The following is a 22570-nucleotide window of genomic DNA, read 5'->3' as shown; positions in this document are numbered from 1 at the left end:
TTAAAAGCAGCTGTCTACCTCGCCTTCTACGGCTTCCTAAGACCAGGAGAGTTCACCTGCAAGAACTCTAACAGCAGTTTCATCAGAATCAATCAGCTGATCCGTAGTCCCGATGGTCTGGTTTTATCCTTACCGGTCACCAAGACATCCTAGACTGGTCCCCCTACAGAGGTGACCTTTTTCCCGACGGCACATGCCTGGTGTCCTGTCATGGTCCTGCAACACTTGCTAACCACCCTTTGAGCATGTCCGTGGTTTAGTTTTGAATCTAGAGTTGAATCCTGCCACCGTGTCTGGTCACTCATTCCGGATTGGCGAGGCATCTGCTGCGTCCAGAAACATGGTCCCGGCTCATATTATTCGCAAATTAGGCCGCTGGCGATCCTCCTGCTTTAATAGAAACATTCCCCAACCTAAGCAGGAAATGTTGCTTGCATTTCAGCACTTGGTAATGTAAGAATTGTATGTAATAAATTCCTAATTTCGCATTTCTGATGTTTTGCCCTCTTATTCAGGTACCCCTACGACGCAGCGGTTATGGCACAACTCAAGCCGCTTAGTCCTATTAGTTAGGCAGGTCAAGTAGTCACCCGTAGGATTCACAGTTTCCTGATGAGCCACGACCACAAACATATATTATGCCAAAACCAGGGGTAAGGTTACTATGTGTGCATCTTGTGTATTTGCTTGGGGCCCACAAAGGCAAAGGTCCTAATTAGAGATGAGTGAATTTAAGAAAAGTTCGATTTGGCTGATTCGCTGAATTTTATAAAAAAAATTGCTTTGTGACGCTTTCGGCCGAGATCTTCAATCAAGATGGCGGCTGGTGGCCCATTGCAGGCAAATGGAGGAGGTAACGAAGCACAAGGAAATTAAGTTTCGAGGCAAATCAAATTTATCCTGAAATTCGGATCGAATTCCACTTTGTGGGATTTGATTTTCTTATCTCTAGCCCTAATGAGGCTTACTGTACTACTGTCTATGCACTTGTTTAACCCCTTAAGGACGTAGGACGTACCGGTACGCCATGTTTGCCGAGTCCTTAAGGACGCAGGACATACCGGTACGTCCTAACTTTAAAAGTACATTGCGGTGCGGCGGGGGTTAATAGTAACAGGATGCCTGCTGAAATCATTCAGACCTGCGGTTTGCGGCTTATACCTGCGGTTGCGGCGGCGGGCGGTGCCATCGGGTCCCCATGTGGCTGTATGGGGGACCCGATGGCATGGAAGGCAACGCGATGTCTAAGGAAGGCATCGCGCTGCCTTCTGATGACGAGCCTGTGAGATCCAGCCCCCTGGATCTCACAGGCCGGAAGCTGTATGAGTAATACACACAGTATTACTCATACAGCCGAAGCATTCCAATACAGAAGTATTGGAATGCATTGTAAAGGATCAGACCCCCAAAAGTTCAAGTCCCAAAGTTTTCCCCCAAAAAATTAAGTTTCAAGTAAAAATAAACAAAAACGTAATTTTCCCCAAATAAAGTAAAAAAAAATTGGCAAAAAATAGGGAAAAAAAAAAAGTATACATATTAGGTATCGCCGCGTCCGTATCGACCGGCTATATAAACATATCACATGACCTAACCCCTCAGATGAACACCATAAAAAATAAAAAATAAAAACTGTGCTAAATAAACCATTTTTTTGTCACCTTACATCACAAAAAGTGTAATAGCAAGCGATCAAAAAGGTGTTTGCACCCAAAAATAGTGCCAATCAAACCGTCATCTCATCCCGCCAAAAATTAGACCCTACTTAAGATAATCGCCCAAAAACTGAAAAAACTATGGCTCTCAGAATATGGAGACACTAAAACATGATTTTTTTGTGTAAAACTTACATAAATAAAAACAAAGTATACATATTAGGTATCGCCACGTCCGTATCGACCGGCTCTATAAAAATATCACATGACCTAACCCCTCAGATGAACACCGTAAAAAATTTAAAATAAATACTGTCCTTAATTAACCATTTTTTGTCACCTTACATCACAAAAAGTGTAATAGCAAGCGATCAAAAAGTCACACGCACCCCAAAGTAGTGCCAATAAAACCGTCATCTCATCCCGCAAAAATCATACCCTACACAAGGTAATCGCCCTTAAAACTGAAAAAAATTATGGCTCTCAGACTATGGAAACACTAAAACATGATTTTTTTGCTTCAAAAGTGAAATCATTGTGTAAAACTTACATAAATAAAAAAAAGTATACATATTAGGTATCGCCGCATCCGTGACAACCTGGTCTATAAAAATATCACATGATCTAACCTGTCAGTTGAATGTTGTAAATAACAAAAAATAAAAACTGTGCCAAAACAGCTATTTCTTGCTATCTTGCCTCACAAAAAGTGTAATATAGAGCAACCAAAAATCATATGTACCCTAAACTAGTACCAATAATACTGCCACCCTATCCCGTAGTTTCTAAAATGGGACCACTTTTTTGGAGTTGCTTTGTAAAAGTAAAAAAAATATTAAAATGGAAAATCTGCCAAAAAAGTGAAATGTAGAAATAGTATCTCTATTTTCCATTAATTCTTGTGGAACACCTAAAGGGTTAACAACGTTTGTAAAATCAGTTTTGAATACCTTGAGGGGTGTAGTTTCTTAGATGGGGTCACTTTTATGGAGTTTCTACTCTAGGGGTTCATCAGGGGAGCTTCAAATGGGACATGGTGTAAAAAAAAACAGTCCAGCAAAATCTGCCTTCCAAAAACTGTATGGCATTCCTTTCCTTCTGCGCCCTGCCGTGTGCCCGTACAGCAGTTTACGACCACATATGGGGTGTTTCTGTAAACTACAGAATCAGGGCCATAAATATTGATTTTGGTTTGGCTGTTAACCCTTGCTTTGTAAAAGTAAAAAAAAAAATATAAAAATGGAAAATCTGCCAAAAAAGTGACATTTAAAAATTGTATCTCTTTTTTTCCATTAATTCTTGTGAAACACCTAAAGGGGTAACAATGTGTGTAAAATCAGTTTTGAATACCTTGAGGGGTGTAGTTTCTTAGATGGGGTCATTTTATGGAGTTTCTACTCTAGGGGTGCATCAGGGGGGCTTCAAATGGGACATGGTGTCAAAAAAATCAGTCCAGCAAAATCTGCCTTCCAAAAACTGTATGGCATTCCTTTCCTTCTGTGACCTTCTCCTCTTGATCGCGTAGCTGCCGGTCTCTTCTTACTTCTTTAATCATGAGCTGCCGGCTAAAGGACCTGTGGTGACGTCAGATCACATGGTCCAATCACATGGTCCATGTGTGAGTTGAACGCATTGCACCCGCACTGAATCCCGACCCATTCATTTCTATGGGGCTGTGCACACGAGCGGTGATTTCCACGCATCACTTGTGCGTTGCGTGAAAATCGCAGCATGCTCTATATTCTGCGTTTTTCACGCAAAGCAGGCCCCATAGAAGTGAATGGGGTTGCGTGAAAATCGCAAGCATCCGCATTGCACTCACGCGAGTGCAAAACGCATTACAATGTTTTGCACTCGCGTAGAAAAATTGCGCGTGTTCCCGCGACGCACCCGCACATTTTCCCGCAACGCCCGTGTGAAAGAGGCCTTTCTGTTGGGACTTACGTTCAATGAATTGGATTCACTGAAATATACTGTATTTATGGATGTGTGAGTTGACATGGTTTTGTCCTAATGCTGTATTCCGCTTCATTTTAGATCTGAGATAAAAAAACGGGAAAAAAAAATGCATTATATAAAACTGTGAATTTTTTATGATTTGTATGCCTCCTAAGCATGCATACTTTTATGACCTTCTGGAAAGTTGTATTTTTATAATGAAACTGTTTCTTTTACCATACTTTACATTGGAAAATATACCTTGTATGGTAATATTATAAAAAAAATGGAAATTCCGCCAAGATTTTATAGATTTTTTATTTATTTTTTTACAACGTTCACTATGCACTAAAAATGACATGGCAATCATATTCAGTGGGTCAGTAGGGTTACGGCAATACCAAATTTTACTTAGGGTACTTTCACAGTAGCGTTACTGTGATCCGTCAGGCAGTTCCATCGTCAGAGCTGCCTGCCGGATCCGCCGATCAGTGTGACAACTGACAGCATTTGTAGATGGATCCGGGTGCAGCAGTCACAATTTTACTGTTGGCCAGTTACATTACAGGCCCCAAAAATTATTTATTCAACGTACAGAAAAGATCAAGTCATTATGTGGCTGGAGGTATACTAGCCGGTTATTGGATATCAATTTTACTGCAGGACAATACAAATACATGTCAAATACATACAGTATGTTTAAAATAAATTAAAATATAAAATTGGATTAAAAACAAGGCTAAATGCCCCCTCTTGATAAAACCCCAATGGTAATAGTTGAAATTTTATTAAACATGGTCATCACAGGTGTTGAATTCCTCCGAGATCCATGCCTCAATAATTTTTAGAAATGTGAGGTAGTCCACATTGTCGTGAGCTAGGCGAGTGTGCTTATCAGTCACGATTCCCCCTGCTGCACTGAACGTAATTTCGGACAGGACACTCGACGAGGGGCAAGCCAAGAGTTCCATGGCAAATTGTGCCAGGTCTGGTCTCAGGTCAAGCCTGCATACCGAGTAGTCAAGGGGTTCTTCGCTTCTCAGAGCGTCGACATCGGCCGTTAACCCAATGTAGTCGGACACCTGTCAGTCTAGGGGAAGCAGTGAAGCAGCCTGGCTGCTGCTCATCGCCCAGAAGAATATCATACTTGGTCTCCTCCCCCCATCCACGGACAACACCAGGGATCCAAGAAATGTTTAAAGCCTGCTCTTCTTGCTCCTCTTCCTCCCCCCAAGCACCATCCTCCTCTGACTCCTCTTCAGACTCCTGCTGACTTATCTCAGATGGAGTAGCCCCCCTGGGAATTCATCCAGCATTTTGACTTCCTCATCTTTCTGCTCCTGCTCCTCGACGGCTTGATCAATGACACGACGCAATGCACGCTGCAGAAATAAGGTGTAAAGTACAATGTCACTAATGGCGCCCTGGCTGCGACTGACCAGTTTGATGATCTCATCAAATGGCCGCAGAATTCTGCATGCATTGCGCATGAGCAGCCACTGGTGCGGTGAAAAAAAAACAAGCTCCCCAGAACCTTTCCTGTTGCAGAGTTCGTACAGGCAGTCATTAACGGCACGTTTCTGCTGGAGCAGCCTATTAAGCATATACAGGGTGGAGTTCCAGCGCGTCACAAATCAGATGTCTGACGGGCAGGTGGTGTCGCAGCTGAATGTCAGCAAGGCGAGCCATGGCCGTGTAAGATTTTATAAAATGGCCAGAGATTTTCCTGGCCTGCCGCAAAACATCCTGGACCCCGGGGTATTTGGCAATGAATCGCTGCATGACTAAGTTCAGGACATGTGCCATGCATAGCACGTGTCATTTTGCCCTGTTTCAGCGCACTCAGCAGATTGGCACCGTTGTCGCACACCACATTACCAACTGTGAAATTGAGCAGGGTTAGCCACTGATAGGCCTGTGACCGCAGAGCTGAAAGGAGTTCAGGACTGGTGTGGCTTTTGGCTTCCAGGTACAATAGCCGCAGCATAGCATGGCAACGTCTCACCTGGCATGTCGAATAGGTTCTGGGGAGCTGGAGGGGTGCAGCGGAATTAGCGGTAGCAGTGGAAAAGGAGGAGTCAGCCGAGGAGGTGGAGGATGGAGTAGGAGGAGAAGAAGAGGCAGGCCTACATGCAATCCGTGGCGGTAACATCAAATCTACATGGGTGCCACGAGTTGCATGCTTGACGGCCGTCAGAAGGTTCACCCAGTGGGCAGTAAAAGTTATGTACCTTCCCTGCCCGTGTTTGCTAGACCACGTGTCTGTGGTCAGATGTATCTTGGCACCGACACTGTGTGCCAGAGATACATTCACTTGCCGCTAAATGTGGCCATAAAGCTTTGGGATGCCTTTCCGGGAGAAATATTTCCTTCCGGGGACCTTCCATTGTGGTGCTCCAATTGCCAAAAAATTTCTAAAGGCATCCGAGTCCACCAGTTTATATGGCAGTAGTTGGCGGGCTAACAGTTTTGACAAGCCAACGGTCATCCGGTGTCATCATCTTTTTTCGCTCAAATATTTGGGGCAAGGAAGCCTGCCTTTTTCCATATGAATGCGACGACGGCAAGGTGGAAGGTGGAGTGAAGGATAACTGGGAGGAGAGAGGAGAAGGAGAACAGGCAGGACAGTGAGCGCCGGGAGTGTGGCTTTGTGGGTTCTGACGGTGTTGCAAGCACTGGGCTCGGTGATGGGAGGCCAGGTGCCTTCTTAAGGCGGTCGTCCCTAGGTGAGTGTTGGGCTTACTGCGACTTATGCGTTGACAGCACAGGCTGCAGATGGCAACACTATTGTCAGCAGCGGACACATTAAAAAAAGCCCACACTGTAGAGCCATGTGGCGCGTCCTGGGAGCGCCAGATGTGACCGCGCATGGTGGATGTTTCGTTCCAGATACATTAGCAGTCTGCTTTTTGCCTCCTGTGCATTGTAAGTTCTGCCTGCTTCTCCTCCCTATCTGCTGCTCCGTCCCTCCCTCTGAACGTCCCTCCTCTTTCTCTCTTGTGTGCAGCCACGTGACGTCCGTCAACACGTCATTATCAGATTTTTCACCTTCACCACCACTGACATTAGAGATCTCGGAGTAGGCAGCAACAGTGGGGACCACCCTCCTTGGACTGATATGGGTACTGTCGTCAGACTGCTGGGTGGTGCCCGTTGATACCTCCTCTTCCTGATCCAATGCCAAGAATGGCTGTGCATTGGTAAGGTCTTGGAATGTATGGGAAAATACAGTGGTGTTGGTGTCTTTGGGGGTGGACACAAAAGAGAGTGAAGAGGGTGCAGATAGAGAGGATGAGGAGGGTGCAGAAGCGGAAGGCTGAGTGAGGCACTCAACCAAGTCTGGTGCGTTCTTTGACGTAATTGCACACACCTGCTGCAACTTCCCACTTAGGCTTCGGCCTGGTGCACCTGCCCGAACCCTACCACCCCTGCAGAATGGCCTGCCTCTTCCTCTGCCTGTCATTTTCAAAATGACCCTGTGACAAAAGTCCCTATAGAAGAGCAGTATTTGTGGAAGAAGGTATATCACACCCCTGCCTCAATCAGTTTTTTTGGGGGGCAACTGGTAAATCACACCAGTAGAAATTATTGGTTCCAATAGTGTTTTTCACTCTGTGTAGATGTGGTAAAACGCAGCAACAACACAGACAAATTTTTCACCACCTAAATGCACTATATAGAACGTATATTATTGGTATATAAAATCCCTGCTTCAATCAGTTTTTATGGGGCGCAACTGGTAAATCACACCAGTAGAAATTATTTCTTCAAATAGTGTTTTTCACTCTGTGTAGATGTGGGAAAACGCAGCAAAACCGCAGATAAATGCTGCACTACCTAAATGCACTATAAAGAACGTATATTATTGGTGTATTTAAATAGTGTTTTTCACTCTGTGTAGGTGCGGTAACGCAGCAAAACTGCAGATAAATGCTGCACTACCCAAATGCACTATATAGAAGGTATATTATTAGCAAATAACACCCCTGCCTCAATCAGGTATTTTTTGGGGGGTGGCAACTGGTAAATCACACCAGTAGAAATTATTTGTTAAAATAGTGTTTGCCACTCTGTGTGGCTACAGTATCACAGCAGAACCGCACACAACTGCTGCACAATACAGTCGTGGCTAAAAGTTTTGAGAATGACAAAAATATTAGTTTTCACAAAGTTTGCTGCTAAACTGCTTTTAGATCTTTGTTTCAGTTGTTTCTGTGATGTAGTGAAATATAATTACACGCACTTCATACGTTTCAAAGGCTTTTATCGACAATTACATGACATTTATGCAAAGAGTCAGTATTTGCAGTGTTGGCCCTTCTTTTTCAGGACCTCTGCAATTCGACTGGGCATGCTCTCAATCAACTTCTGGGCCAATTCCTGACTGATAGCAACCCATTCTTTCATAATCACTTCTTGGAGTTTGTCAGAATTAGTGGGTTTTTGTTTGTCCACCCGCCTCTTGAAGATTGACCACAAGTTCTCAATGGGATTAAGATCTGGGGAGTTTCCAGGCCATGGACCCAAAATGTCAACGTTTTGGTCCCCGAGCCACTTAGTTATCACTTTTGCCTTATGGCACGGTGCTCCATCGTGCTGGAAAATGCATTGTTTTTCACCAAACTGTTGTTGGATTGTTGGAAGAAGTTGCTGTTGGAGGGTGTTTTGGTACCATTTTTTATTCATGGCTGTGTTTTTGGGCAAAATTGTGAGTGAGCCCACTCCCTTGGATGAGAAGCAACCCCACACATGAATGGTCTCAGGATGCTTTACTGTTGGCATGACACAGGACTGATGGTAGCGCTCACCTTTTCTTCTCCGGACAAGCCTTTTTCCAGATGCCCCAAACAATCGGAAAGAAGCTTCATCGGAGAATATGACTTTGCCCCAGTCCTCAGCAGTCCATTCACCATACTTTCTGCAGAAGATCAATCTGTCCCTGATGTTTTTTTTTGGAGAGAAGTGGCTTCTTTGCTGCCCTTCTTGACACCAGGCCATCTTCCAAAAGTCTTCGCCTCACTGTGCGTGCAGATGCGCTCACACCTGCCTGCTGCCCTTCCGGAGCAAGCTCTGAACTGGTGGCACTCCGGTCCCGCAGCTGAATCCTCTTTAGGAGACGATCCTGGCGCTTGCTGGACTTTCTTGGACGCCCTGAAGCCTTCTTAACAAGAATTGAACCTCTTTCCTTGAAGTTCTTGATGATCCTATAAATTGTTGATTGAGGTGCAATCTTAGTAGCCACAATATCCTTGCCTTATTTATGCAACGCAATGATGGCTGCACGCGTTTATTTGCAGGTCACCATGATTAACAATGGAAGAACAATGATTTCAAGCATCACCCTCCTTTTAACATGTCAAGTCTGCCATTTTAACCCAATCAGCCTGACATAATGATCTCCAGCCTTGTGCTCGTCAACATTCTCACCTGAGTTTACAAGACGATTACTGAAATGATCTCAGCAGGTCCTTTAATGACAGCAATGAAATGCAGTGGAAAGTTTTTTTTGGGATTAAGTTAATTTTCATGGCAAAGAAGGACTATGCAATTCATCTGATCACTCTTCATAACATTCTGGAGTATATGCAAATTGCTATTATAAAAACTTAAGCAGCAACTTTTCCAATTTCCAATATTTATGTAATTCTCAAAACCTTTGGCCACGACTGTACAATTGCACTATAATATACTTTCTATGTTAGAAAGTATATTATAAGAGAGACCGAGGATGAGAAGTTGTTTCCAGATATAAGGGATAGGATCATCACAGAAATATGTCAAGTCCTATCCGTTTTGGTTCTTTCTCATTGACCACTTCTGATTTTAAAGTCCCTTTGAAGCTGTAGAGGGTGTCATCAGCGTTCTTGTGATGGGTGATGAACAGCATCCCTCCGGCCATATTTTTTCCAATCTTTATCGAGGGTTTCAGGAGCAGGTGAGATAGCAAAGTTCCACTCTTTTAAAAGATCAAGTCCTTGTTCCACAGTTGAAATAATTATCATTTTCCCCTCATTGGGGATGAGAAGTTTCACGGGGAAGCCCCACCTGTAGGGGCCATTTCTAATTACAATTTCTTTTACAGTCAGGTCCATAAATATTGGGACATCAACACAATTCTAACATTTTTGGCTCTATACACCACCACATTGGATTTGAAATTGAAACTAACAAGATGTGCTTTAACTGTAGTCTGTCAGCTTTAATTTGAGAGTATTTACATCCAAATCAGGTGAACGGTGTAGGAATTACAACAGTTGGCATATGTGCCTCCCACTTGTTAAGGGGCCAAAAGTAATGGGACAATTGGCTTCTCAGCTGTTCCATGGCCAGGTGTGTGTTATTCCCTCATTATCCCAATTACAATGAGCAGATAAAAGGTCCAGAGTTAATTTCAAGTGTTCTATTTGCATTTGGAATCTGTTGCTGTCAACGATCCAAAGAGCTGTCACTATCAGTCATCATTAGGCTGAAAAAACAAAACAAACCCATCAGAGAAATAGCAAAAACCTTAGGCGCGGCTAAAACAACTGTTTGCAACATTCTTAAAAAGAAGAATGCATCGGTGAGCTCAGCAAAACCAAAAGACCTGGAAGACCACAAAAACAACTGTGGTGGATGACCGAAGAATTATTTCCCTGGTGAAGAAAAGACCCTTCACAACAGTTGGCCAGATCAAGAACACTCTCCAGGAGATAGGTGTATGTGTGTCAAAGTCAACAATCAAGAGAAGTCTTCACCAAAGTGAATACAGAGGGTTCACCACAAGATGTAAACCATTGGTGAGCCTCAAAAACTGGAAAACCAGATTAGAGTTTGCCAAACAACATCTAAAAAAGCCTTCACAGTTATGGAACAACATCCTATGGACAGATGAGACCAAGATCAACTTGTACCAGAGTGATGGGAAGAGAAGAGTATGGAGAAGGAAAGGAACTGCTCATGATCCTAAGCATACCACCTCATCAGTGAAGCATGGTGGTGGTAGTGTCATGGCGTGGGCATGTATGGCTGCCAATGGAACTGGTTCTCTTGTATTTATTTATGATGTGACTGCTGACAAAAGCAGCAGGATGAATTCTGAAGTGTTTCGGGCAATATCTATCTGCTCATATTCTGCCAAATGTTTCATAACTCATTGGACGGCGCTTCACAGTGCAGATGGACAATGACCCAAAGCATACTGCAAAAGCAACCAAAGAGTTTAAAGGGGTTATCCGACTTAAATAAATGTATTCTAATTGCATTTATTGTAGACCAGTGAAAGATTCTTAAAATCGCTTTCATCACCTATCTATCACTATTTGGCCAGTTCAGTTCTGGGTCATGTGACCCCTGACGTCAGTAAGCCTGCTCTGCTGATGACGTTTCGTTTACAAGCTTCTCCCTGCTTGAGGGAGTGTCCAGGCTCTGTAAACGAAACATCAGAGCCTCTGGTGCCCTCCCCCCTCCCCCCTCCAGCTCTCCTCACAATGCCTCGGCTCTGCTCTGCTGATGATGTTTCGTTTACAGCCGTATCCCTGCTTGAGGGAGTGGCCAGGCTCTGTAAACGAAACGTCAGAGCCTCTGGTGCCCGCCCCCCTCCAGCTCTTCTAACACTGCCTCGGCTCTGGTATGCGATCGCTCATGTGCAGTACATACCAGAGCCGAGGTGATCTCTTCTCCGGCAGCAGGGTATGTTTGTCTCTCCTGCATTCACTGGGGCTAGAGGTGGCAGTTTGTAAACGTTCCCCTCTGCATCTGGGGATCGTTATTACAGCCCTGGCCCCCCCCTTCCCCCACACTAGTACACATTGAACACCCCCTGGGAAATATAAATAAATTATTGGCCATCATTATTATCATCATCAACATCATTATTCAGCTATATAAAATCCTTATCTGCCACCAATATATATATTTATCTAAGCAATATCCATATTGAATATATATTTGAATAATATAGATATTGCTTAGATACAGATAATGCTAATGATATTTTCACACTAGCGGCAGGACGTATCCGACAGGCTGTTCACCCTGTCGGATCCGCCCAGCCGCTATTTGCCCGTGCCGCTGGACGGATCCGTTATTGCAATTCATTTCTAGACATATCCGCACCTGGATCCGTCTACAAATGCTGTCCGTTGTCACACTGATCGGCGGATCCAGCAGGCACGCAGCTCTGGCGACGGAGCTGCCTTGCGGATCCGGCGTTGCAAAACAACTGAAGGACGGATCCGTCCTTCCGGTCTGCGCATGCGCAGAACATGAAAACTGTGAAAAAGACTGCCAGAGGGATCCGTCCATCCACATGGCAAGCGGATAGACGGATCCATCCTTACGGTCTACGCATGCACAGAACATGAAAACTGTGAAAAAGACTGACAGAGGAGGGATCCGTCCATCCGCATGACAAGCGGATAGACGGATCCATTATTGCAATGCATTTCTAGACGGATCAGCACCTGGATCCGTCTAAAAATGCTGTTAGTTGTCACACTGATCGGCGAATCCAGCAGGCACGCAGCTCCGATGACGGAGCTGCCTTGCGGATCCGGCGTTGCAAAACAACTGAAGGACGGATCCGTCCTTCCGGTCTGCGCATGCGCAGAACATGAAGAATGTGAAAAAGACTGCCAGAGGGATCCGTCCATCCACATGGCAAGCGGATAGACAGATCCATGCTTCCGGTTTGCGCATGCACAGAACAGGAAAACTGTGAAAAAGACTGAAAGAGGGATCCGTCCATCCGCATGACAAGCGGATAGACGGATCCATTATTGCAATGCATTTCTAGACGGATCTGCACCTGGATCCGTCTAAAAATGCTGTTAGTTGTCACACTGATCGGCAGATCCAGCAGGCACGCAGCTCCGATGACGGAGCTGCCTTGCGGATCCGGCGTTGCAAAACAACTGAAGGACGGATCCGTCCTTCCGGTCTGCGCATGCGCAAAACATGAAAAATGTGAAAAAGACTGCCAGAGGGATCCGTCCATCCACATGGCAAGCGGATAGACAGATCCATCCTTCCGGTCTGCGCATGCACAGAACATGAAAACTGTGAAAAAGACTGAAAGAGGGATCCGTCCATCCGCATGACAAGCGGATAGACGGATCCATTATTGCAATGCATTTCTAGACGGATCTGCACCTGGATCCGTCTACAAATGCTGTCCGTTGTCACACTGATCGGCAGATCCAGCAGGCACGCAGCTCCGACGATGGAGCTGCCTTGTGGACCCGTCCTTCCGGTCTGCACATGCACAAGTCGGGAATACTGTGAAAAAGACTGACAGAGGGATCCGTCCATCCGCATGACAAGTGTGTATTTATTTATTTTTTTGCAAAGTGCAGAGCAGGGTGAAGGAAAGGTCAGGTTGTTCACGCCCAGAAATATTCATGAGGCAGAGCTCAGGCTTTGTTGTTACACGCCCCCTCACCTTGTACTTCAGCATGTAAACAAAGCAATGACCGAACCATGAAAAGGTGGACATATGGGTTGTAACTTGATGAAATCTAGCTTAACCAAATTATATGTATATCCTGATGGATTTTAAGTGTTTTTTTAATTTTTTTTATTAACTCGGATAACCCCTTTAAGGGAAAGAAGTGTAATGTTATGCAATGGCCAAGTCAATCACTTGACCTGAATCCGATTGAGCATGCATTTCACTTGCTGAAGACAAAACTGAAGGGAAAATGCCCCAAGAACAAGCAGGAACTGAAGACAGTTGCAGTAGAAGCCTGGCAGAGCATCACCAGGGATGAAACCCAGCGTCTGGTGACGTCTATGCGTTCCAGACTTCAGGCTGTAATTGACTGCAAAGGATTTGCAACCAAGTATTAAAAAGTGAAAGTTTGATTTATGATTATTATTCTGTCCCATTACTTTTGGTCCCTTAACAAGTGGGAGGCACATATGCAAACTGTTGTAATTTCTGCACCGTTCACCTGATTTGGATGTAAATACCCTCAAATTAAAGCTGACTGTCTGCAGTTAAAGCACATCTTGTTTGTTTCATTTCAAATCCATTGTGGTGGTGTATAGAGCCAAACATGTTAGAAATGTGTAGATGTCCCAATATTTATGGACCTGACTGTATGTCAGGTGAATGCCTAATATTTAGGGCTCGTACTCCCGAGGCCTAAAATAAAATGTTTCTAGTCTCCAACAGGGTACCTTTTTGAAAATTTCCCTTTAAGATACATACAAAATGGCCCATGAATAAAATGCACATTTTTGGTGGGCATTTTTGTCATTGATCCCCCTCAAGTATGTCACTGTCCATGTTTTGGGACTATTTGTGCACCTCTAGTAAGTATTTGGTGGCTGCAAATATGACCTGAAGATTTTTCACGTTCGCCTGCCATTAAAGTGAATAGGGCCCACAGCGAACTTGCGGTTCGCGAACATTTGATTGTGTTCGCACGTTCATGAATCGTCCCGGCTGATGTTCGTCCATTACTAGTTATTAATAGTATTCTTCAAATACAATCACAATCACATTAATTTACTGTTTGATTATATAGAGTTGCAATGGCATCGAACAAACATCACAGTCCCTACTATCAGAAATGGATTTAACTGCTGACACCTGCTAGAATATATCCACCGTATTTTAAAACATGGCGTTATACTATTGTTTTAAGAAAAAATACTTACAGATTTTTTACTGTTCCACCATATTAACCGTTTGAATGATATTTTTGTTAAAGATTTATTTACCTATATTACTTAAATGTGAGAGGTTTATGGTGATGTTGGTATACTAGCACAGCCTTCACTTTTGCAGCAGTAATACCTACTGTATGTAAGATTATCAGTCTAGAATCAAACTGTAAGGTTAGGTTCACACCACATTGACTGAAAAAAATAATGATGACTTCATATCAGTTTGCAGCAGTTGTTGAAAGGGTTGTGCATCATGATTTTGATTTCCAATCCTCAGGATAGGTCATCAATATCAGATCAGCAGGGGTCCGACTCTCGCCACCCCTTTCAATCAGCTGTATGAAGGGGTTGTGACACTAAGGCCTCATGCACACGACCGTTGTGTGCACCCGTGGCCGTTGTGCCGTTTTCCGTTTTTTTTCGCGGACCCATTGACTTTCAATGGGTCCGTGGAAAAATCGGAAAATGCACCGTTTTGCAGCCGCATCCGTGATCCGTGTTTCCTGGCCGTGAAAAAAATATGACCTGTCCTATTTTTTTCACGGCCAACGGTTCACGGACCCATTCAAGTCAATGGGTCCGTGAAAGAACACGGATGCACACAAGATTGGCATCCGTGTCCGTGATCCGTGGCCGTAGTTTAGTTTTTATACAGACGGATCCGAAGATCCGTCTGCATAAAGCTTTTTCAAAGCTGAGTTTTCACTTCGTGAAAACTCAGAACCGACAGTATATTCTAACACAGAAGCGTTCCCATGGTGATGGGGACGCTTCTAGTTAGAATACACTACAAACTGTGTACAAGACTGCCCCCTGCTGCCTGGCAGCACCCGATCTCTTACAGGGGGCCGTGATCAGCACAATTAACCCCTTCAGGTGCGGCACCTGAAAGGGTTAATTGTACTATCATATCCCCCTGTAAGAGATCAGGGCTGCCAGGCAGCAGGGGGCAGACCCTCCCCCCCCTCCCCAGTTTGAATATCATTGGTGGCCAGTGCGGCCCCCCCCCCTCCCTCTATTGTAATAATTCGTTGGTGGCACAGTGTGCGCCCCCCCCCCCCTCCCTCCCTCCATTGTAATAATTCGTTGGTGGCACAGTGTGCGCCCCCCCCCCTTCCTCCCTCTATTGTAATAAATCGTTGGTGGCACAGTGTGCGCCCCCCATTGCCCCCCCCCTCCCTCTATAGCATTAACAACGTTGGTGGCCAGTGTGCGGCCTCCCATCTCCCCCCCCCCATCATTGGTGGCAGCGGAGTTCCGATCGGAGTCCCAGTTTAATCGCTGGGGCTCCGATCGGTAACCATGGCAACCAGGACGCTACTACAGTCCTCGTTGCCATGGTTACTTAGCAATAGTACAATAGTTGAAGAGTCATACTTACCTGCTGCTGCGATGTTCGTGTCCGGCCGGGAGCTCCACCTACTGGTAAGTGACAGTGACAGGTCTGTGCGGCGCATTGCTAAATGAACCGTCACTTACCAGTAGGAGGAGCTCCCGGCCGGACACGAACATCACAGCTCCCAGGTAAGTATGAATCTTGTACTATTGCTAGTAACCCGCTGCCACCAATGATCGGGGGGGGGGGGGGGGGGCGCAAGGTGGGAGGCCGCACACTGGCCACCAATGTTGTTAATGCTATAGAGGGAGGGGGGCCAATAATTGCCACCAACGATTTATTACAATAGAGGGAGGAAGGGGGGGGGCGCACACTGTGCCACCAACGAATTATTACAATAGAGGGAGGAAGGGGGGGGCGGGGGGGGGCACACTGTGCCACCAACGAATTATTACAATAGAGGGAGGAAGGGGGGGGCGGGGGGGGGCACACTGTGCCACCAACGGATTTATTACAATAGAGGGAGGAAGGGGGGGGCGGGGGGGGGCACACTGTGCCACCAACGATTTATTACAATGGAGGGAGGAAGGGGGGGGGGCCGCACTGGCCACCAATGATATTCAAACTGGGGAGGGGGGGGGTCTGCCTGGCAGCCCTGATCTCTTACAGGGGGATATGATAGTACAATTAACCCCTTCAGGTGCGGCACCTGAGGGGTTAATTGTGCTGATCATGGCCCCCTGTAAGAGATCGGATGCTGCTAGGCAGCAGGGGGCAGTCATGTACACAGTTTGTAGTATATTCTAACTAGAAGCGTCCCCATGACCATGGGAACGCCTCTGTGTTAGAATATACTGTCGGAAATGAGGTTTCACGATCTAACTCATATCCGACAGTATATTCTAACATAGAGGCGTTCCCATGGTGATGGGGACGCTTCAAGTTAAAATATACCATCGGATTGGAGAAAACTCCGATCTGATGGTATAAAAGGGACTCCGGACTTTACATTGAAAGTCAATGGGGACGGATCCGTTTGAAATGGCACCATATTGTGTCAACGTCAAACGGATCCGTCCCCATTGACTTGCATTGTAATTCAGGACGGATCCGTTTGGCTCCGCACGGCCAGGCGGACACCAAAATGACTTTTTTTTTCATGTCCGTGGATCCGCCAAAAATCAAGGAAGACCCACGGACGAAAAAACGGTCACGGATCACGGACCTACGGACCCTGTTTTTGCGGACCGTGAAAAAAAACGTTCGTGTGCATGAGGCCTTACTGTGAGCACTGCATCCTCTTCAATGTTTATCTGCATGCAGTCTAGATTGTAGAAGCATTGCAGTGTAATTACAGCTTCCTCTTCCATTCAAGTTAGCAGAATGAGCTATTTTGATTACACTATACCACAGTTACAAGCTAGACGGTGTGCAGGTAAACTCTAAAGAGGAGCATCTTGGCCCCTTCAAACTGCTCATCCAGACACTAGAGAAGACTTATTCAAACGTTATGTTCACACAACTTATCTATCATGTGAAGAAATCTGATGCAAAGGTTCACACATGGAAGTTCTTGATGTGGATTTCAAATCTATGTGGAAAAATAAAAGGCCATATGAATGCCAATGTGGAATCCAATTGAAAAGAACAAGACTCAGATTTCACATTGATTTCTGTGCAGAATATGTGCCAGAATTCACAGGAAAAAAGCACCATGTGAACATACCAAAACTTATATTTTCTGGCATCAGCTTGAATTCCATAAAAAATAAATAGGCTCCTTTAACAAAGACCATAGAAATACAAGAATAAACAGACATGATATAGTATTTGGTAAGTAGATTCCAGTTTGAGTTCTGTTATTGTAGCCATAATGAGATTACCCCGTACTAGTGAGCCCCCTTGATAGACTTGATTTTGTGTTTGTAAAACTATTTATGTCTCTCTTTATTTAGAATCCTATTGGAACAATTCAGCAGTAATATTATAATTATTTGGTGCTTTTAATTTTTTGATTAATGTGGGAATGAATGAATTCAACAAGAAATACGTTTCAGAGCAATGTGCCAAGTGGAATAGAAATATAAGCACACAAAGGTATTATATGTAGTATGTTCACACATGAATACATAATCTTTATTAAGTCATTTCAGCGTCTTATTGTCCCATTAAATGTAGATTTCTCTAATAAAAATATACATATAATTTCAAAACCTTTTAAAGTAAGAGATAGAAACTTTACAGCAGCAGTAGCAGCATCAGCTTGTATCAAACATTGCTTCTGGGTAAAGTGGCATACAGTGGATGCAAATTTTAAAAGACATCTTAAGCTCAGCTGCTCACATATTTCCGAATAATTCTCCTCTGACAAAAATATCAGCCTTTACAAGTTATGCTAAATCGCACGAATGTTGCAGAATACATTATGACATTTTCTAAGCCATAAGCAATAATAATTTAAATGTGTAAATAATTTAAATAAATACATAAGCATGATGCCATCTTTATATTATCTATATATAGCTGTTTTGAGAGTTTATACTTTTCATGTGTAGAAGAAAGAGTTGATACAGTTTTATTTTTTTTATACTGCCGTTGAATGACCAGAGATAAGGACACTGCTGGATGACCTTGCAAGTACACATTTTGAGCCTCTCCAGAAATGCAATTAATAAGGATATCATGTTCTACCAAAGACAAAAATGACAATCCCCTCTTTTTATCTTCCTAACTTTGGGGAGCACTTATTTTAACCCTTTCACTTTTCATCTCTCAGGCTGATTTTTGCAAATCCGACATACGTCACTTTATGTGGTAATAATTTTGGAACGTTGTTACTTATCCAAACCATTCTGAGACTGTTTTCTCATGACACATTGTACTTCATGATAGTGGTAAATCTGAATTAACATATTTCACCTTTATTTATAAAATAATCCCAAAGTTACCAAAAATTTGGAAAAATTTACAATTTTCTAAATTAGAATTTCTCTACTTTTAAAACAGATAGTAATACTTCATAAAATAGTTATTAATCAGCATTCCCCATATTTCTACAACATGTTGGTATAATTTTGTAAATGTAAGTTTATTATTTAGGACGTTAGAAGGATTCAAATTCTAGATGCAAATTTTCAATATTTCACCAAAATAAAAAAAAATAAAAAATTTAAGCACCAATTCAGTTATAAAGTGATTTTGAGGGGCTTACATAATAAAAACCATTCATAAATGAGCCCGTTTTAGAAATTACACTGCTCAAATTATTCAAAAATGATGTTACAAACTTTGTTAACCCTTGAGGTGTTCCACATAAATTTAAGGAAACTGGAGGTGAAATTTAAAAATTTCACTTTTTTGGTTGATTTGGGTGAAAACTCTCAAAAAGTGACCCCATTTTGGAAAATACACCCCCTAAAGAATATATTAATGGGTGTACTGAGCACTTTGACCTCCTAAGCATTTTACAGAATTTTGAAACACCAAATTTTCATTTTCACAAGGGGTAACAGGAGAAAAAGCACCCCCATAATTTGTTACCCATTTTCTCCTGAATACATCAACACCCCATATGTAGTGGAAAAACTGTTGTAGGGGCACATGGCAGGTTTCAGAACAGAAGGAGCGCCATAAAGCTTTTGCAGCGCAGATTTTGATGAATTGGTTTACGGGTGCCATTGGGTTTCATTTTTTGAGTGATTGTGTTATGTGGGGGCTCATTTTTTACAGGATGAGGTGACATTTTCATTGGTACAATATTTGGGTACATGACACTTTTTGATCACTTGATATTACTTTTTTTGCTGGATGAGATGACGGTTTGGCTTTGGGGTACATAAGACTTTTGATCACTTGGTATTACACTTTTTGGGAGGCAAGGTGTCCAAAAATTGGCTTTTTTGGCACTGTTTTTATTTTTTACGGCATTCACCTGACAGGGTGGATCAAGTGATATTTTTATAGAGCCGGTCTATACGGACGGGGCGATACATAATATGTCTACTTTTCTTTTTTTCCCTTTTTTTTACAATCTTTTAAACTTTATTTTGGGGAAAGGATGCTTTATTATTTGAAACTTTAAATATTTTTGTAAAATTTTATATATATATATATATATATTTTTTTTTTTCACTTTATTTTTTTTCCTACTTTAGGACTTCAACTTTTGGGGGTATGATCCCCTTTACAGTGCATTACAATTAGAGATGAGCAAATTAAAAAAAAAATTGATTTGCCGATTTGTCGAATTGTTTTGGAGATATTTGGTATGATCCAAAATTATTTGCGGCGAATTACGTAAAAAAACGGCTATTTCCTGGATGCAGAGTGCCTTTATACTGGTGTAGAACACTGTGCCTTGCAGTAACACACATAGGGAGTATGCTTTGGTAGTGAAATAATACTGTGAGTTCGTATGACATGCAGATGACAGGCGTCACTCTTAGAATCAGTGCACATTTCACTTATTTGGGCAGTTACGGGGCCAAAACTGACCAAATGACTCAAGTATGAACTCAGCCTTTCAGGTCGATGTTAGCGACAAGAAGAAGCACACTCCTTTTACACCGTCGTCAGCTGATTCCACATAGATGTCTACAGAACTTGTTCTATTTGCCCTTCGTCTGATCCGTCAGAACCCACAAAAAATGGATCCTGTCTGTGGAGTGGATTTAAAACAGAGATGACCCGTGAATGGAATATTTGCATGTCTTCTGTGTTTTGTACCCACTCCTGCTTTTTGCTACCAAATCATAAGCCAATTCTGATGGGACTATACAGGCCTTATAAAGCTGCTACACAGACAGGATCTGTTGTGCGTCTTGGCAGCAATATGAGGAGGCCACCGAGTGGCACAATGACAAAGTTTTAAAGTGGCAGCAGCATAAGGAGAAGGCCACAGAGTAGCACAATGACAGAGTCTTGAGTTGGCAGCATTAGAAGGACACCGAGTGGCAAAATGACATAGTATGGAGTTGGCAACAGCATGAGGAGGCCACCAAGTGGCACAGTGACAGAGTCTGGAGGTGGTGGCATCAGTAGAAGGCCACCAAGTGGCACAGTGACAGAGTTTGGAGTTGGCAGCAGTATGAGCAGTCCACCGAGTGGCACAATGACAGAGTCTGGAGGTGGCAGCATCAGGAGAAGGCCACCGAGGGGCACAATGACAAAGTCTAAAGTTGGCAGCAGTATGAGGAGGCCACCGAGTGGCACAATGACTGAGTCTGGAGGGGGAGGCAGCATGAGGAGACCACAGAGTTGCCCAATGAGTATGGAGGTGGCGGCGGCATAAGCATTAGGAGGAGGCCACAGAGTGGCACAATGACCGAGTCTGGAGCTAGCGACACCAGTAGCATCAGTTGGATACCACAGAGTGGCAAGGTGACATAATGTGGATATGGCAGCAGCAGCAGTATCATGATACCCCAGAGTGGCAAGGTGACATAGTGTGGAGATGACAGCAGCAGCATCAGGATACCACAAAGTGGAAAGGTGACATAGTGTGGAGATGGCAGCAGCAGCATCAGGAGACCACAGAGTGTGAAGGTGACATAGTGTTGAGATGGCAGCAGCAGCATCAGGAGACCACAAAGTGACCCAGTAAAAGAGTGGGGAGGTGGGTGGCCATACCAGTACCCGCTGACAAAGATGGGTGAAAGAAGGAGCACTTGGCATCAGATGTGTGGCATCAGGCGAGTGGCAGCATCAGAGTAGTGCCTGAGACAGGTAGCCAAAACAAACCGGTCTCTTTTTTCAAGGTTTGGGGCGGCATGGATGATCTAAATCAGATGCATCAGGCAATTGTGGGTGGAAATCCTGGCTGATCCACGCCTGATTCATCTTGACAAAGGTTAGTCTCTCCACATTTTGGGTGGACAGGCGATTTCTCCTTGGGGTAACTATGGCCGCCACCGCACTAAACACCCTTTCTGATGCCATGCTCTGATGCCACACTACAGGGCAAACTCTGCTAGTTGCGGCCACAAATCCAGTTTGGCTGCCCAGTAGTCTAGTGGATCTTCAATGTGGGTTGGCAGGGTGCTGTCCAAGTATGCCACCACCTGCTGCTTCAGGTCCTGCTCCAGGTCTACCTACTTCTGTTTTGAGTAGTTTCTTCACTATGCAGGTGAAGAAAGCTACTCATCAGCGACTATAGACTCAGGCTGCTGCTGATTGAGCTGATACTGCTCCTGCCACCCCACCCCTCCCCAGCAGCCATAGCAGTAGAATGTGAGTGCAGAGGGCCCCCCCGTCAGACCTACAAGAGGATGGACGATGGCGCAGATAGGCATCGGCCAACTGACTACATAGGATATCTCTGTAGTAGTTCATTTTGTCCTTCCTCTCGTGGGGGTAAAAAAAGACCCCAATTTTGGACTGGTAGCGAGGGTCTAACAAGGTGGAGTGCCAGAAGTCATCCCTCTGCCGAATGGTGACAATTCGGCTGTCACTACGCAAGCAAGAGAGCACACATCGGGCCTTTTGTGGAAGTGACTCGGAGGGACTCCCTGCCTCCATCTCCACTGCATACGGTCACTTTGTGTATAGGTCCCCTGTCTCGTCTTCCTCATCGCCATGTAGTTCCTCTACCTGCTCCTGCTCCTCCTCTCCTGTCAGCTGTGTAGAAAAAACACCAATTTTGGAACACATTGCCTGTGCTCCAATGTCCTCCTCAACCTCTTCCAGTTCAGCCCCAAACAGGGCTCATGCGGCCGTCTCCTGAGCAGCTATTGTTACCACCATCTGTTCCAGGACATGAAGCAGTGGAATGACATTTGATAAAGGGAGAAAAGACAAGAAATGAATTGCACATCCACTGCTATGCTTTGATCTCATCCCTGCTACTATTGCAGGGATGGGGCCCAGTGCTAGGTATGGCATGGTCAGGCAGCAGGGGTGCTGTTTGGCTGCTGGGTCCCGCCGCCGGCCGGGATGGCACTGCAGCGTCGGTGGTCGCCGTGCAGCGCCGCGCCAATTTTAGGTTAGGACCCAC

This window comes from Bufo bufo, chromosome 3, assembly GCF_905171765.1.
Source record: "Bufo bufo chromosome 3, aBufBuf1.1, whole genome shotgun sequence".
NCBI classification, from domain to species: Eukaryota; Metazoa; Chordata; class Amphibia; order Anura; family Bufonidae; genus Bufo; species Bufo bufo.
The sequence above is the reverse complement of the archived record's forward strand: the minus strand, read 5'-3'. Positions refer to the sequence as shown.